General features: G+C 33.0%; 1 pseudogene; it reads right to left on the bottom strand.

The window, feature by feature from the left end:
* LOC139901872 (sinalpyl alcohol oxidase Nec3-like) overlaps positions 1-15608 on the bottom strand; it is a 134895-nt pseudogene extending 119287 nt beyond the window's left edge.
* Between the last annotated feature and the right edge of the window lie 751 nt (positions 15609-16359).

Raw genomic sequence — 16359 nt, 5'->3', positions numbered from 1 at the left:
GTCAATAATTGCTACGCAACTATTTTATTCGATACTGGTGCCGACCGAAGTTACGTATCTAATGAATTTTGTACCCTATTTACTGAAAAGCCTCAACCCTTAGAAACTAAACGATTAGTAGAAGTAGCCAATGGAAAGATCATGAAAGTTGATAAAATTTATAAAAACTGCAACCTAATCTTAGCCAGCAAAGAATTTAAGATAGTCCTTTTGCCGGTCGAGCTAGGAAGTTTCGATGTCGTAGTTGGAATGGATTGGTTACGTCCATTAAGAGCTGCGATCATGTGTTACGATAAAACCGTTCATGTTCCATTAGGAAATGGAGAGACTCTTATTATCCAAGGTGAAAAGAGTGGTTCCAATCTCAATATTATCTCCTGTATTAAAACCCGCAAATACCTTATGAAAGGTTATCCAGCTATTCTAGCCCACGTTAATCTGATTGAATCGAAAGAGAAGCGAATTGAAGATGTACCAGTAGTTAAAGACTTTTCCGATGTGTTTCCCGAAGATCTTCCGGGTATTCCACCTCCTCGACAAGTTGAATTCCAAATTGATTTAACTCCTGGTGCTGCTCCTGTTGCTAAAGCACCATACCGTTTAGCACCTTCCGAAATGAAGGAATTATCCTACCAACTCCAAGAACTATTGGATAAAGGTTTCATTCGTCCAAGCTCGTCCCCTTGGGGAGCTCCTATTCTGTTTGTTAAAAAGAAGGATGGTACATTAAGGATGTGCATTGATTACCGCGAACTTAACAAGCTTACTATCAAGAACCGTTATCCGTTGCCACGTATTGATGATCTATTTGACCAACTTCAAGGGTCAAGTGTTTATTCAAAGATTGATTTAAGATCCGGTTATCACCAACTCAAGGTCAAGGAATCCGATATTCCTAAGACTGCTTTTCGCACTCGTTATGGGCACTATGAATTCTGTGTCATGCCTTTTGGTTTAACTAATGCTCCTGCCGTGTTCATGGACCTCATGAATCGTGTTTGTAAACCGTATCTTGACAAATTTGTCATCGTATTCATTGACGACATCTTGATCTATTCGAAGAATGAGAAAGAGCATGAGCAACATTTGCGCATGATTCTTGAACTCTTACGAAAGGAACAACTTTATGCTAAATTTTCTAAGTGCGAGTTTTGGCTCAAAACCGTACAATTTCTCGGACATGTTGTTGATAGAAACGGAATACATGTCGATCCAGCTAAGATTACTGCTATTCAGAACTGGGAGATACCAAAGACTGCAAAGCATATTCGTCAATTTTTGGGACTTGCCGGTTACTATCGAAGGTTTATAAAAGATTTTTCTCTCATTGCCAAACCTCTTACAAAGCTGACTCAAAAAGGGAAGAAATTTGAGTGGTCCGAAGAACAGGAATCTGCTTTCAAGATTCTGAAGGAGAAGTTGACCACAGCCCCGATTCTTTCTTTACCTGAAGGTACCGACGACTTTGTTGTTTACTGCGATGCCTCAAAGCATGGCTTTGGTTGTGTTTTAATGCAACGAGAGAAGGTTATCGCCTATGCATCTAGACAGTTGAAGAAACATGAAGTAAACTATACCACACATGACCTAGAGTTAGGTGCCATGGTATTTGCATTAAAGATATGGAGACATTATCTCTATGGTAATCACTTTACGGTGTACACTGACCATAAAAGTCTTCGACACATCTTTGATCAAAAACAGCTGAATATGAGGCAAAGTCGATGGCTCGAGACATTGAACGATTATTATTGTGAGCTGAAATATCATCCTGGCAAGGCGAATGTAGTTGCCGATGCCCTTAGTCGAAAAGACGATATTAAATGTGTTCGTGCTTTATACCTAAAAATCAAATCGAATCTTATTTCACGAATCTGTGAAGCTCAATTGGAAGCTATTAGACCGACACTTATTGAAGGTGAAGGACCTATTGGTTTTGAGAACCAACTTCAAGTGAAAGCTAATGGTACACGGTACTTTGGCAATAGAATCTGGGTTCCTCGTTTTGGTAATCTTCGCGAACTAGTCTTGGATGAAGCACATAAGACTAGATATTCTATCCATCCCGGTTCCAGTAAGATGTATCACGATGTGAAGGAATTCTACTGGTGGCCTAACATGAAAGCCGATATTGCTACTTATGTTAGTAAGTGTCTCACTTGTTTGAAAGTCAAGGCCGAACATCAAAAGCCTTCTGGTCTGTTGACACAACCCGACATTCCGCAGTGGAAGTGGGAAGGTATCACTATGGACTTCGTTACTAAGTTACCTAAGACTTCGAACGGTAACGATACTATTTGGGTCGTAGTTGATCGTCTTACTAAATCTGCACATTTCATACCAATCAAGGAAACCGACAAGATGGAGAGATTAGCACAGCTTTATATTAAAGAAATCGTCTCACGTCATGGTGTTCCTATCTCGATCATTTCTGATCGCGATAGTCGATTTGTTTCTAGATTTTGGAAAACTTTACAATCTGCTCTTGGAACTCAACTCGACATGAGTACAGCTTATCATCCGCAAACCGATGGTCAAAGTGAACGAACCATTCAAACTATGGAGGATATGCTACGTGCTTGTGCAATCGATTTCGGCAAAGGATGGGATAGACATCTACCTTTGGTTGAATTTTCTTATAATAACAGTTATCACTCCAGCATTAAGGCTGCACCTTTTGAAGCTTTATATGGACGGAAGTGTAGATCCCCTTTGTGTTGGGATGAACTTGAGGACAGACATTTAACTGGTCCTGAAATTATTCACGAAACTACCGAAAAGATCGTTCAAATCAAGCAACGTTTAGAAACTGCCCGTAGCCGACAGAAAAGCTATGCCAATAAGAAACGAAAAGACATCGAATACCAAGTTGGAGATAAAGTCATGTTGAAAGTATCCCCTTGGAAAGGTGTTGTCCGCTTCGGTAAGCGAAGTAAACTCAGTCCACGATATGTTGGACCATTCACAATCACTGAAAGAGTCGGTCCCGTGGCATACCGATTAGAACTGCCAACCGAACTTAGTCAAGTACATGATGTGTTTCATGTCTCAAATCTTAAACTGTGTCTTGCCGATGACACACTCGTTATTCCTCTGGATGATGTCCGCATTGATGAGCAAATGCACTTCGTTGAAGAACCTATAGAAATCATGGAAGGAGAGGTCAAACAAACACGTAAAAGCAATATACCTATCGTTAAAGTCCGGTGGAATTCGCGTAGAGGCCCCGAATATACCTGGGAACGCAAAGACCATATGAAACGGAAATATCCCCATCTCTTCTCAACTGCTGATGCAAACGAGAAAACTACCTAAAAACTTCGGGACGAAGTTTTCAATAACGGGGAGGTACTATAACGACCCTCATTTTTCCATTCTATATTTTTTCAATATTAAATGCCCAAACAATATAATTAAAACTTAATGATCAAACTTTAATCAACAATTGTTAAGTGTTAAGAGTTAGAAAACATATTAATTAACTTTGTGCAATAATTGACAAGTTAATAAAAGATGAAAATAATAAACTGTTAGTCGACACTCGCTACTAATTAAAATTTATGCATTTATGTAATATTATAACTAATAACCTGTAAGTAATAAATAAAAAGTGACATTTATATAAATAATAAAACAATTGGGAACTAAATATATACAAGTCATGAATTAGTAAAAAGAAAATAATACTTATCAATGTAGTAAATGTAAAAATAATAATAGTAATAATAATGAGACTAAAGAATCTTAAACCATTACATCCTTATGTTGACTAAAAATAAGGTATAAACTAGTACCACCTATTGTTGACTAAAAAAAAAAAATTATAAAACTCATTTTATCAACTTTATTTTCACTATAAATAGCACCCATTTGTTTCATTTCAACTCACACCTCAAAACACACTCTCAACTTGAAAGAAACTCTCCCAAGTCTCAGCAACTATTTTTTTGTAAGTCCCCTAATTAATTTATATAGTTTTTATTAAGTTTTTATATAGTTTTATGCTAGTTTTTATGTTAAAAACTAATTAAATACGAAATTAATTTTAATAAAAAATGTAAATACATGATAATTAGTGTTAAGTATCCTAATGTCTATAAAAATTAGTTTCATGAATTATAAAGTCGGAATAGTATTTATTAAAAATCAAAAACTGATTTTTTTTATAAACCGAAATACATAAATGATTTTTATTAAATAGTAAACGAATTTTTTTGTAAAATTTTATTTTAGTCGCTTGCTATATCATATGTAAGGGTAATTATAAATTTTTTTTATAATTAAATTCGCATGTTTAATATTTAATTTGAATTTTCTTCTGAAAACGCTACAGTACCTGATTAAACTGTTTTTTATAATAAAATGAAATTACATGTTACAGCAGGTTTTTAACCATGATAACTATTAAAAACTACTTAATAAATATTAATAAAGTTATAAAAATATTTGTAGAATTAATGGTTATGTATTTCTATTTAATTTTTTTTTATTAAAACTAAAAACTACACAATAGTATGATTAAATAGTTAAACTATTTATATAAATGTATAAATAATTTTTCTGACTTTTTTGTAACATTATAAGCATAGAAAAAATATTGGTTGAATTAATTTGGTTCATTTAATAATTAATTCTTTATAAACTTTGTATTATTACAAACCGAAAGGAAAATGGAAAATAAATACTTAAACACCATAACAAAAATCTATAAATTTTTCTTAAGCTTATTTTGATCAGTAGAACATAAGAAAAATATAAAATGTGATGTTTAATTTGTTTACCTATTTATTTACATTTTAGCTATTAAAACAATAATAAAAAGTGTTATTTAATACACAAAACTTAATATTAATGTGTATAAAAATTTTATTATGTTTTATACATATTACCTACTGATATTAAATCAATATTACACTTGTTAATATTATTAGATAATTAATTGATGCTATTATTGATCTAAAACAAAATTTAAAATAAATATATATATGTATCCTTACATATATATAATATTTATATATATTGAAACACTTATAAGTAAAATAACTAAAGTGTTGTATTCCTATACACACCTAAAAACATATTGGATCGGTATATTAGACTTGTATAGATCTTAAACTTTCTCGATGTGGATGGAAGCTCGAAAGTCTTAGGTGGAGGGTCTGGATTGACCAATTTAACGGATCCTAGTGCTCAGAAACCTAATGACCTGAAAAGTCCATTTTAAATTGAAAGTGGGTAGATTGGAAGCTTGTCTAATATGCAAAAGCCTTTCCAAAACGATAAACAATCTTTAAACTTACTACACACGAAAATACTTAAACTTATCTTCATACGGGCAAAACATCTAAACTATTCTCAACTTATTCTTAGGTTGACTTATCTTGTGCTTCGATCATCCATACATTCTCTTTAAGGACTACCTTACTTCATCGAATTACTAAGGTGATTTTTATAGCCCCACTTTACTTGAGCTCAATTTACTTTTTATACTTATTGGGGTGAGACACATGCTGCTTTTACTATTTACAATTTAGACACAAGTACCAACTAAAACTATGCTATACCCGGCTATGTCCGACTAAGTCCCTACAGTGATATTTTTAGGTGCTGCGGCATGCTTAGTTATTGGGGGTAGGCCTATCGGGAGTAACGTCCCCGATACATTTGATGTTATCTTTGTATTGCTTGATAATGAAATTAAACCGACAAGTAGAACTAACTTGTCATGGGGCAAACTTGAACGTTTAGTCTAAATATCACGCACTGGCATAACTTTTTGATCCTGCAGGAGATCAACCTTACAAATTAAATCTTGTGGTCTAAAACAAACGGTCAAACTTATTTGTTAAACCTATGAACTTCACTCAACCTTTTGGTTGACACTTTAGCATGTTTTGTCTCAGGTGCTGTTTGATTCAAGCTCTTATACTTACTGCTTATGTGATGCTACTTGGACATAGGATCAAGAGATATCGCATTTATTACTTCTGCATGTGAACATTTCCATTATTGTTATTCCTATCATTGTAACTACGTTTCATTTTCCGCTGCGTGCTCAATAAAGTTTGTTTTATCATTTAGCATTGTTCTCGTATATTATAATATGTTGGTTGATTTGATATTAAGTCACATTTCACCCAGGCCCTAACTGGGGGTGTGACACCGGAGAAAACCGATTCTTGCAATTGAATGAATTAGATGAATTAAGACTACAAGCGTATGAAAACTCTAAAACATACAAGGAGAAAACTAAAAGATGGCACGATGCACGGTTAAAAGAAAAGAGAGAATTTGAACAAGGAGATAAAGTATTAATATTTCAATCACGTTTTAAGTTTTCACCTGGGAAACTTAGATCCCGATGGACTGGGCCATATATAATAAAACAAGTTTTTCCATCTGGATATGCAGAATTATATAGCAAAGACGGTGGAACTTTCAAAGTGAACGGTCATCGACTCAAATTATACTTTGAAGGAATCAATACTACGGAAAGAGACGAGATCACATTCTACCCTAAGGAAAAGTAAATTCAGGGTAACTTTAAGATTTTTCAACTCCATTCTCGAACTTTATTTTCATCTTTAAGAGTGGGGTTTGTTCGGTCTTTCCCTAGCAGACACTAAAGAACTAGTCTTCTCCCTCCATTCTACCTTTTTATTTTTATTTTCTTTTCGTTTTTTATTTATTGTTTATTTCCAAGATGCGCAATCAATATGTCTACAACCACTTCTTTTTGATTTGCGATAAAATTTTACCGAGAGATGTGGTTTTAGATATAAAGAGAAGATGCGATCAGGCGAGTAAAGAAATAAGGCAAAAACTTAACGAGAAAAATTATGCCAAAGGAAAATCAAAATCAGCTAAGAAACGTCGAGCGTGTCATTTGGGCAAATGTGTAAAATGTGGAAAACCATCTCATTACGGAAATTGCCCAAAGAACCAGACGGACTCTAATTTCGAGTACGTAACCTTATGCCGAGACGGGCCTTTTAAATGTTCAAAGGAAAACCTCTTAAACCAACGAGGTTACGCCTACGAAGCCATGGGAGGCGAAATGGTACGACTCCACTATGAGGCAAGTCGACGTGGTTTCACAATCTAATTCTTTTTCTCGCCAATTGTGTTTTTGTGCATTTTTTGTTTTTGTGCATTTTTGTGTATTTATGTTTTGGTGTGTTTAGTTTGTATTTATTTGTTGTTTGTTTTTATTAAAAGGGTCTACCATTTAAAATTGATAAACCTTGAATTTAACCTGTTTTCATTGAAAACGATAATGTTAAGTGTAACAACTGAATTGTCGTTCTTCAAATTGCACGAAATTAATTGTTGGATTCATAATATATCTTTTAAATAGTAAACTACAAAAACAAAAGAAAAATTAAAACTACTAAAAAATATTTTTTTATCAATAACCGTAAAGATATATAACTTGTAAACTTTTGTCGTGGGTAATGATAGGTGTAACAACCGAGATTATCTCTACCTAGTTGATAGGAAACAAAGTTTTAAATTTGAAAATTAGTTGGTTTGAAAGTATATATTAAAATTTAAAAAATTTAAAAAAATAGAGTGTATTTTAAATTCATTTAATTTTTATTTTTCATGTACTTATTTTTAATTTTAAATATTAATTTTCTTTTAATTTTAAAATTTAAAAAGAAAAAAAATTAGAGTGTTTTGTTTTTAAGTTATTTTTGAAAAATATTAAAACTTTAACTTTTAAAATATTAAATTATAAATTGAAATTAAAAATTTATAAACGGATAAAGACTAGGTAAACCAACCAAAATTTCCGTTACATCAAATATAAATTTAAAATTGTTATTTTGAAATTTAAGTACTTATAAAGTTGAAAAGAAAAAAAATATATATATAAAAAAATAAAAAAATAAATAGAATGTTTTTGTTTTATTTTTATTTTCGTAAAATATTAAAAAACTTTAACTTTTAAATTATTAAATTTTATAAATTAATTTTTAAAATTTATAAACGGATAAAGACTAGGTATAACAACCGAAATTTCCGTAGCAATAAATATAAATTTATAAAAGAAATTTTAAAGGTTTGATTAATTTTAAAGTTGAAAAGAAAAAGAAAAAAAATAGGGGGTCCTAAAGCTTACGCGAAACGTGTGGCTATCCACACGAAACGCGTAGAAATAAAAGCTACGCGAAACGCGTAGTACTACGCGAAACGCGTAGAGTCAAAATCAGATTCATATCAGTCGACCAGCAGCTTGTTCTTAACACTCTCTTATTAAATTTTTTTTTTTTTTTTTTTTTTTGCTGTGGACGAGAGAAAAACCCAAAAACCCCAAAAATCACACCCAAATACTAAATTAACACTATCAATCTTCTCTAATTCATCCATCTTTCAACATGCCGAGATTGGTAAGGGTCCTAAACCCAATTTACCCCTTGTTCTTCAAGTTTTTCATTAATTATTTGTTTAGCTTTAATCCGAATTTGGAGCTTGTTATTGTTAAATTTTGCTTGATTATTGCTATGGCTATGTTGTTAGTATGTTATTAAACCCGATTAGCATGAAAATTTGATGTTTAATTGATTATTAAAAAGTTAGGGTTTATGTAAATTGGGAAATTGAGGAATTGCTATTGAATTGTGTTATTTTGGGTCTAATTAGATGTTTTTAGATGTTTTGATAGTAGTAGAACCATTGAATATAAGTTTGATTGATTGATTTTGTGATTCTAATTTTCGTCTAAATTTCATAATTTTTTGTAATTGTCATAAATCAAGTATGGATTGTAATGATGATTAGGAGCTGGATTATACGCAATGTAATTGAATTGGATTATATATGCATAGCTCATTGCGTGTTTCCGCTTGTGAATTAAACCTAGTTGATTGAAACTTGATTTATGATTTTAAATTTTTGTTTTATTGTTTGTTTTCATTTTTAGAAGTAAACTGTTGTTGAATTATTGATTCCCATGGTGTTGAAACAAGCTTGTATGTCAAGAATGAATTCTTTGCTAACATTAACATACCCAATTGGGACGATTCTCTTGTTTTAAAATGTTATGCAGGGATTATTTAGAATGAGAGCTGTTAACCAACAACAAGGGGAAGAACAAGTAACAACGGAAATGGAACAACAACTTCAGAATCTACACCCGAACCTGAGATTTTCTTATGATTTACCTAACCGATTACAATAGGTTAAGGACTTACTTTCTCTGGTCAATAGAAACATCTCTCCAGTATACGTTGTAGATTGGGCTCCTTTAGGACACCCAGTGAACTTAGATGAACAAATAAGGGGAATTTTAAACCAAAGTTTTACAAACGAATTTGGAATGACTTTGGTTTTTAATGATATTGAGAGGTTGTTTAATTTAAATAGCCCTGTATATAGAGAATGGTGTTTAGAGTTCTATGCTACCGTTAGAATAAGTTTACAGCCAGAAACTATCAATGACCCTAATTTTCTACAATTTTGACTGGGTGGGGTAGATAGAAGTATGTCCCTAAGCAACGTGACTGACGCATTAGGGATTTACACCGTTGAGGAGATGTTGGCTCCTGGTTTTAGGGAATATATTTTTACAGGAGCTAGATATACAGGAAATTATGATTCTTCGAGAGTCTGGCAATCTTTCACTAATAGAAATACATATGAGCCAGGCCAAGAATCATACCTAAAGATCACTGATGTTCGCTTTAGAATAATTCATAAGTTTATAGCGAACACAATAAACCAAAGGTCATTTACTAATACAGATAAAATTAATTATATCGACCTTTGGTACTTAGATGCGATCAGAGATAGGGATACATTTGTTAGTATACCCTATGGAGTTGCTTACTTTTTGGCCCATGTTGGTAAGGGTGCTTGAGGGGCAAGTGACATGTCGGGGGGTCACTACATCACGTGTCTAGGAAACTGGTTCGAACTCGACCCAAGTGAATCAGAACCTCCAATCCAACCGGTAGATCAAGCTGTTAAAACTTTAGGATTGGATGTGTATAGGATGGCAAAGGCTATACACGTGAGGGGTGGGGTAATTAGTTTAAGACGACAAGAAGTTGTCGCTCACGCTCCTATGGAGGAGGATGAGGATCCCGCGAGGGAAACTAGGAGGAGACGAAGACAGCCAGATGAGGCTAGTTCGTCTAATGCAGGTATTTCTGATTTCGATAGGCTACAAAATTTGTTTGATTCATTGAGTTTAGATTTAAGGAACTCGTATGATAATTGGGGACGGAGATCAGAAGAATAATACACTAGTTTGTCTAGTCAAATAGGGGACATTAGGCATACCTAACTAGCTCAGGGTAATATGTTAGAAAACATCCGCTATGATCAGAGGGACCAGGGAGCACAGTTAGAGTGGGCACATCATCAGGCATATTTATACGCAGCTAATCCACAACAATACGCACCCCCAGCTTTTCCTTCATACACCCCTTGGCAAGGACACGGTGACCCTCTACCTCCACCTTATGACCCCAACGCTGCCCTAGCCGCAAGTCAGGAAGCCTATAGGCATTTTTACGAGGAACAACGCCTAAATGAACAACGGCAGCAACAGCAGCGGGAACAGGAAGATCAGGGAGGCCCTGCGTGGTCATTTTTCTAGTTTATTTTTAGTTTTAGAACTATTTATTTTGTATTTGTTTTGTGTAAAATAATTTTTATGGTGTGTTAATTTAGTTTTACTTTTATATATTTTATATTTACAAAAACTTTTAGTGTGGGGTAAAATTTTTGTACTACTAAAGTACAACCCCATCTCGTTTATGTTTGACATATTTGTTGACAGGTACTTACGATGATAAGATTCGACATAGCGAAACACGAAAGCATTATTGAGATAAAAAGGATTGGATATGTTCATAAATTAAGCATTTTACAATCTCCAATTGCTTAACAAAGGAAGTTCTAAATACTTTACACTTTTTGTCCTCTCAAATTTATACATTTAATCTGATTTTATGTAATGAGGGCATTACATAATCTTAAGTGTGGGGTGGGAGTATATAAATTCTCGAGAACTTATAATCTAGTGGTTTTTATGACAAAATTTTGAAAATTTTTAAACAAATATATCTAGTCAATTTTTAAGGTAATTACGAGCAATTAAAGATTAGGTGGAAAAAAAACCGAAATTATTGTCTCCATACATTAAAAATACATAAGTTTATTTGATTAAAATATTTAAAAGAAAACCAAGTATAAAAGAATTTATAAACCAATATGTTTAGAACCATTTATCACATGTTTCTATGAAGTTTATTGCAGATATCATTGCTTTGGAATGTATAAACCTGAATATCTCATTAAGGAAGTAAAGTCTTCCAAAATGACACACTTGCTAACTTATGTTAGAAGATGTAGTCCAGAACAGCTGTAGGTTGACGAAAAATCTTGAAAAGTCATCTCTATCATCGGCTGGAAATCCACCTCACCTCAGCATCAAACAAGGTTTTTGGTGGTCAGACTTATCCTAACCATGAGATGGATCTGTCTCGTACAATGGGGGCACATTGCAAATTAGCTTTTAAGACTAATGAATCTAATCCCCAGATGGATGATCTCCGTAAATATCAACCGCATCTATGTTTGACCACGGTCAACATACATATGCCATAACAAATTGAGGTGTGCAAACTCATGGTTCACCGATGATATTTGGACACGATATAATTTTATTCTAAAACTTATGCTATTTTATGAATTATATTGTGTAAAACCATTTTTAGGACATTCGGTTTCAAGTTCCATAATACTTCAATTATGGGGGCGGATAGCTTGCTAATCGCCGACTGAGACTACGGTTTTCAGTTACCCTCGACCGGAATTTGAGGTTAAAACCGAAAAACGTGTCTAGTGTAAAAACTAGCATGCCATTTTATAAAATCTTAAAACGTTTTCATAACGTCCAATTTTCCCTAAGGATCCAAATTTTTAAACCTTAATCACGAGATTTCTACTTTGTTTCTGTTGTCAGAATTTCATTTCGTGTGGTGTGCGTGTGATCCAATGAAAATTGTGTAGTGTTTCCAACTTATTCCATATAGCGTGTGTTTCATTTCGTGTAGTGTGTATTGTGTGATTTAATGTTCGATATAGAAAAATATGTAATGTTCCGATTCTATTTAGAAGACGTAATTGCTTGAGGACAAGCAACGTTCAAGTGTGGGGTATTTTGATATTGCTTTAAACATACATATATTTCGACGCAATATCATTTATATTTCATCAGCTTTTACCGAAACGAAGACATTCAAATGTATAATTCACGAGAAAAACGACAAAAGTAAACACGAGCTTGAAGTTTGATAAAACAACAATAAAACGACGGATTTAAACCAAATATGTATCAAGATAATGTTTACCTGAATGCAAGTTCAAGATGATCGAAGAGAAGAGTTCAAATGAAAAGTTCCAAGTCGATATACGTAAACACGGGATCAACAGAGAACAAACGAAAAAATAAAAATAAGAAAACTGTCGACTACTCTTACGCGGATCGCGTAGATAAGTACGAGAAATGCGTAGTATTTTTGTCTTACGCGAAACGTGTGGATTGTTACGCGAAACGCGAAATGTCGAGTCCAGATCCAGATTCCAAATGCAAATAGGACGGCTGCTTTTGTGTTTTATATAACTTCTTTTTCAGTGCTACAGCAAGAAAAGACATTAACACTCAAGTTACCTACTACTTCAACTCTTATAATACGGAGTACTAGAGACATACAGAGAGAGACAGACACATTTTCACACATACAATTTACACAGCTCCAAAAATATATACAATAACATTTACATCATTTTTAGCTACTCTATTTTATTTTCAAGTACCAATATTAATTTTAGTTCCAAGTTAAATTTTTAGTTAGTTTCAAGGGTGTATTGTTCGTGATTAAGGGTATTATTGTACACGCTAAAGGGGTGTTGTTATTGTAATTTTCTACCGTTTAAAGTAAATGAGAGTGAAGATTTTCGTAAGTATATCCCATTAAAATTATCGTTATCAAATTTTATCATTATTATTATGTTTGTATATTTATATTTTTACGTTTACCCTAGTATAATGAATAGCTAAATTTCCCTAGTGGTTGCTTAGATGTAGAGCCCCTAGTGAAATGGATTGTTATCATTTGTAAAAATTAAAATGTAACTGTAGTATTTTTAACATTGAGCCTAATTAAAAAAACCATTATTATGTATTTGAATATTCAACCCCTGTCACTCAATTTGTTAGATTAAAATAATGAAAGTTATTTTTATCTATATAAATTAAGCTTCAACATCAAAAGTGATCTAGACGAATTTATGAATAATTTACTAACACTAAATTAGAAATAAAGTTCAGTGGTTTGGGTAATATCATGAGTCATATAATAGTGAAATTGTAAAAAGGGAAACCGTTATGATTTGGGTTTTGGCGAAGGTCAAAACTGGGTTGGGTCTCAATTTAAATACTTAAGGACTAGTAACTATCTAAATATAATCCAATGAAAATTAGATTTAATTTAGTTAGTTAAAACTTTATATTTATTCGAAAGGAAAATATAAGTTTTATACTAAATATTTTAATACGAGCTTAATCTTAAAACAATCCATGGATCTAGAGGTGACACATTTAAGTACCCACTCCCATTTATATATATTGTAAAATTATTATTATTATTATTATTATTTACGTATTATTATTATTATTACACACTAAAATATAAAAATTACATCAAAATACTCAAATCCGTACCAGCACTGTTTGTCACCTGGACTATAACATATGCGGATCGTGTATAATTCTATACGATACGCGTACATTTTAAAACATACGCGGAAAGCGTATATCATTACGCGAAACGCGTAAGTATAAATACGAGCACTGTAGCAAATTAGGTTAAAATTTAGGGTTTTAAATATTTTATTATTATATTTAAGTTATTAATTTATAATTAGTAATTAGTTTATAATTAGTTAATTATTATAATTCATATTAATTTATATTAATTTAATTAAAACATGTTATTTAGTTAATTTAAATAAATTTATATTATAATTGCTCAAAACAAAATTCTAATCAATTAGTTTTATTAAAAGTTATTATTTTATTAATTATCATTTAGTAATAAACTTATTAGTATAGTTTCAATTAATTCACTTATAAGTTAATAATTATAAATAATGTATTCGTATAAATTAATAAGTAGTTCAATTAAGTTTGGATTAAGTTATATTTTATTATTATTATGTAGTATTATAAATTCCTAATCCAAAACCCCATTTAAATAAGTTTAACCTCAAAGACTATAAAAAAATTAATTTGAACACTGTCTCCCTGTGGAACGAACTGGATTTACCAACAAACTAAACTACATGGATAGGACTAGTTGCCTATATATGTTTGAAACCAACCTAAATTCATTAAAATTCCATATATACAATAAATCAATTCGTGTAATAAAACAACTCAAATCCGTTCATAAATAAAGGTATTGTTTCAGCACATCATTGCGTGTTCTTCGTCAATCCGTTGTTGATGACGTTGCTACAGGTGGTCAGGTACTTCTCTTCAAGAGATTGATTAGGTTTTAGTTTTAATATGATTATTTTGTTTTTTAATTAAGTTATATTGAAGATTTTTTGTTGATGTTACAAAATTTATTGGTCAGATTAATGCGATTAATCACACCATAAAATGAATCGATATGGATATCAATACAGTATGCTTTGGTTTGAAAGATTGAATCGATAGTGTTATTGCAAGTCATTGCTTTATGCTTATCATACGACCTTAAGATTCTTATAAGACTTTCTCTAACCCTACGTGCTGGAGCTTAAGTGCACTCAACACACCGCCCGCACGTGGCTAACGCGGCATGTTGGTGGATATTTATTCCGGCGTGATGGACATCAACACGGGTTAAGGAAACCGCGTGCCACTTGAATTCTCGAATGTGATTGGTTGTTTCAAACTCAACACCTAGTTTGCTTTGCTTTTGGTGATATCCGTAAACAAATAAATAAATTAATTAAATTAAATTAAAACACTCCTCTATATATACACTTCAAACATATACACTTTTTTCACAACTCAAACACTTCATCTCAAATTCATTTTCACACACTCTATCTCACAAAATTATTAACAATGTCAACCCCGAACGACTGGTCGGTGTTTAACAACATTTTAACCGGCAGTGGCGAGCTGACAACACCCGGTTCGTCATCTTCAAACCAATCCCAACATGGACTAGGTTTTGCCAATTATACAACTAGCTAGTTCAATATGAATATGAACCCATCAGAAGTTGAACAACAAATCCATCAACTACAACAATTTCAAAAATTACAAGAAATTCAAAGAGAACTCGGGTTATCCCTACATCCACTTTTTCAATTAAAAACACAACCACAAACACAATCGCAACCCTAAGTAGAACCTGAACCTGAACAAGGTGGTGGTGCGAGGAGAAGAAGAAGTCACCAACATAAAGACAAACAAAAGGCACGTGAACCGTGTCAAAAAAGAATTTGGACATCGGCCGAAGAAGTTTGGTTGGCGAAATGTTGGCTTGATGCGTCCGAGAATCCGATTGTCGGAAACTCTCAAAAATATGCATCATTGTGGGGTACCGTTATGAGTAAATTCAACAATAATGAAGAAGGATGGTATCGAAATGAAGATGCGTTATCGGGAAAATGGTGTTATGTGGACAGGGGGTGCAAAGCTTTTCAAGGCTATTATGAGGCTGAAAAACGCAATCCAAGGCGTAGTGGAAAAACTGAAAAATGCTTTTATGAGGTTGCGGTAAAAGCGTATTGTAATACTGAGTTGAAAACTTGGGCGTTTAAAGATGCATGTAAGTTTTTGAAAGACAAACCGAAGTGGCATGCACCTGCTGTGGTTGGTGGAACTATTTATGGTAAAGGTCTGCGCGATGAGGATGATGAAGACACGGTCCAACGATTGATATCACGGATGATCGTCATGATAATGTGCTTCTAGGTGATGATCCAATTGAATGACGCATTGGAAGGAATCGAGCAAAGAAAGCGGCTAGGACTTCTGCATCTTCCGATGCATCACAAAGCTCTCGTTCTACAAACTTTTCAAAATTTGATGAGTTATGTGAATTGGTTAACGCGTACAAGAGCGAAGTTGCAAAGGAAAAGCTTGAAGAAATGGACACAATCACCAATGCAGAACGTATGAAAACCGCACTCGAAGCCACAAAATGGATTTCGTCCTTGGACATGTAACGACCCGGATTTTTCCGACTACTTGATTATACTATTTACATGATTTAATAATTCCGACTTGATAAGCAATGAATTTTAATAAGTCTTGAACCTCCGGAAAGAGTTTTACACAAG

The sequence above is a fragment of the Rutidosis leptorrhynchoides genome, chromosome 3 (genome assembly GCF_046630445.1).
Source record: "Rutidosis leptorrhynchoides isolate AG116_Rl617_1_P2 chromosome 3, CSIRO_AGI_Rlap_v1, whole genome shotgun sequence".
In the NCBI taxonomy this organism is placed as follows: Eukaryota; Viridiplantae; Streptophyta; class Magnoliopsida; order Asterales; family Asteraceae; genus Rutidosis; species Rutidosis leptorrhynchoides.
Note: the sequence above shows the minus strand (reverse complement) of the source record. Positions and strands in the feature narration are given on the sequence as shown.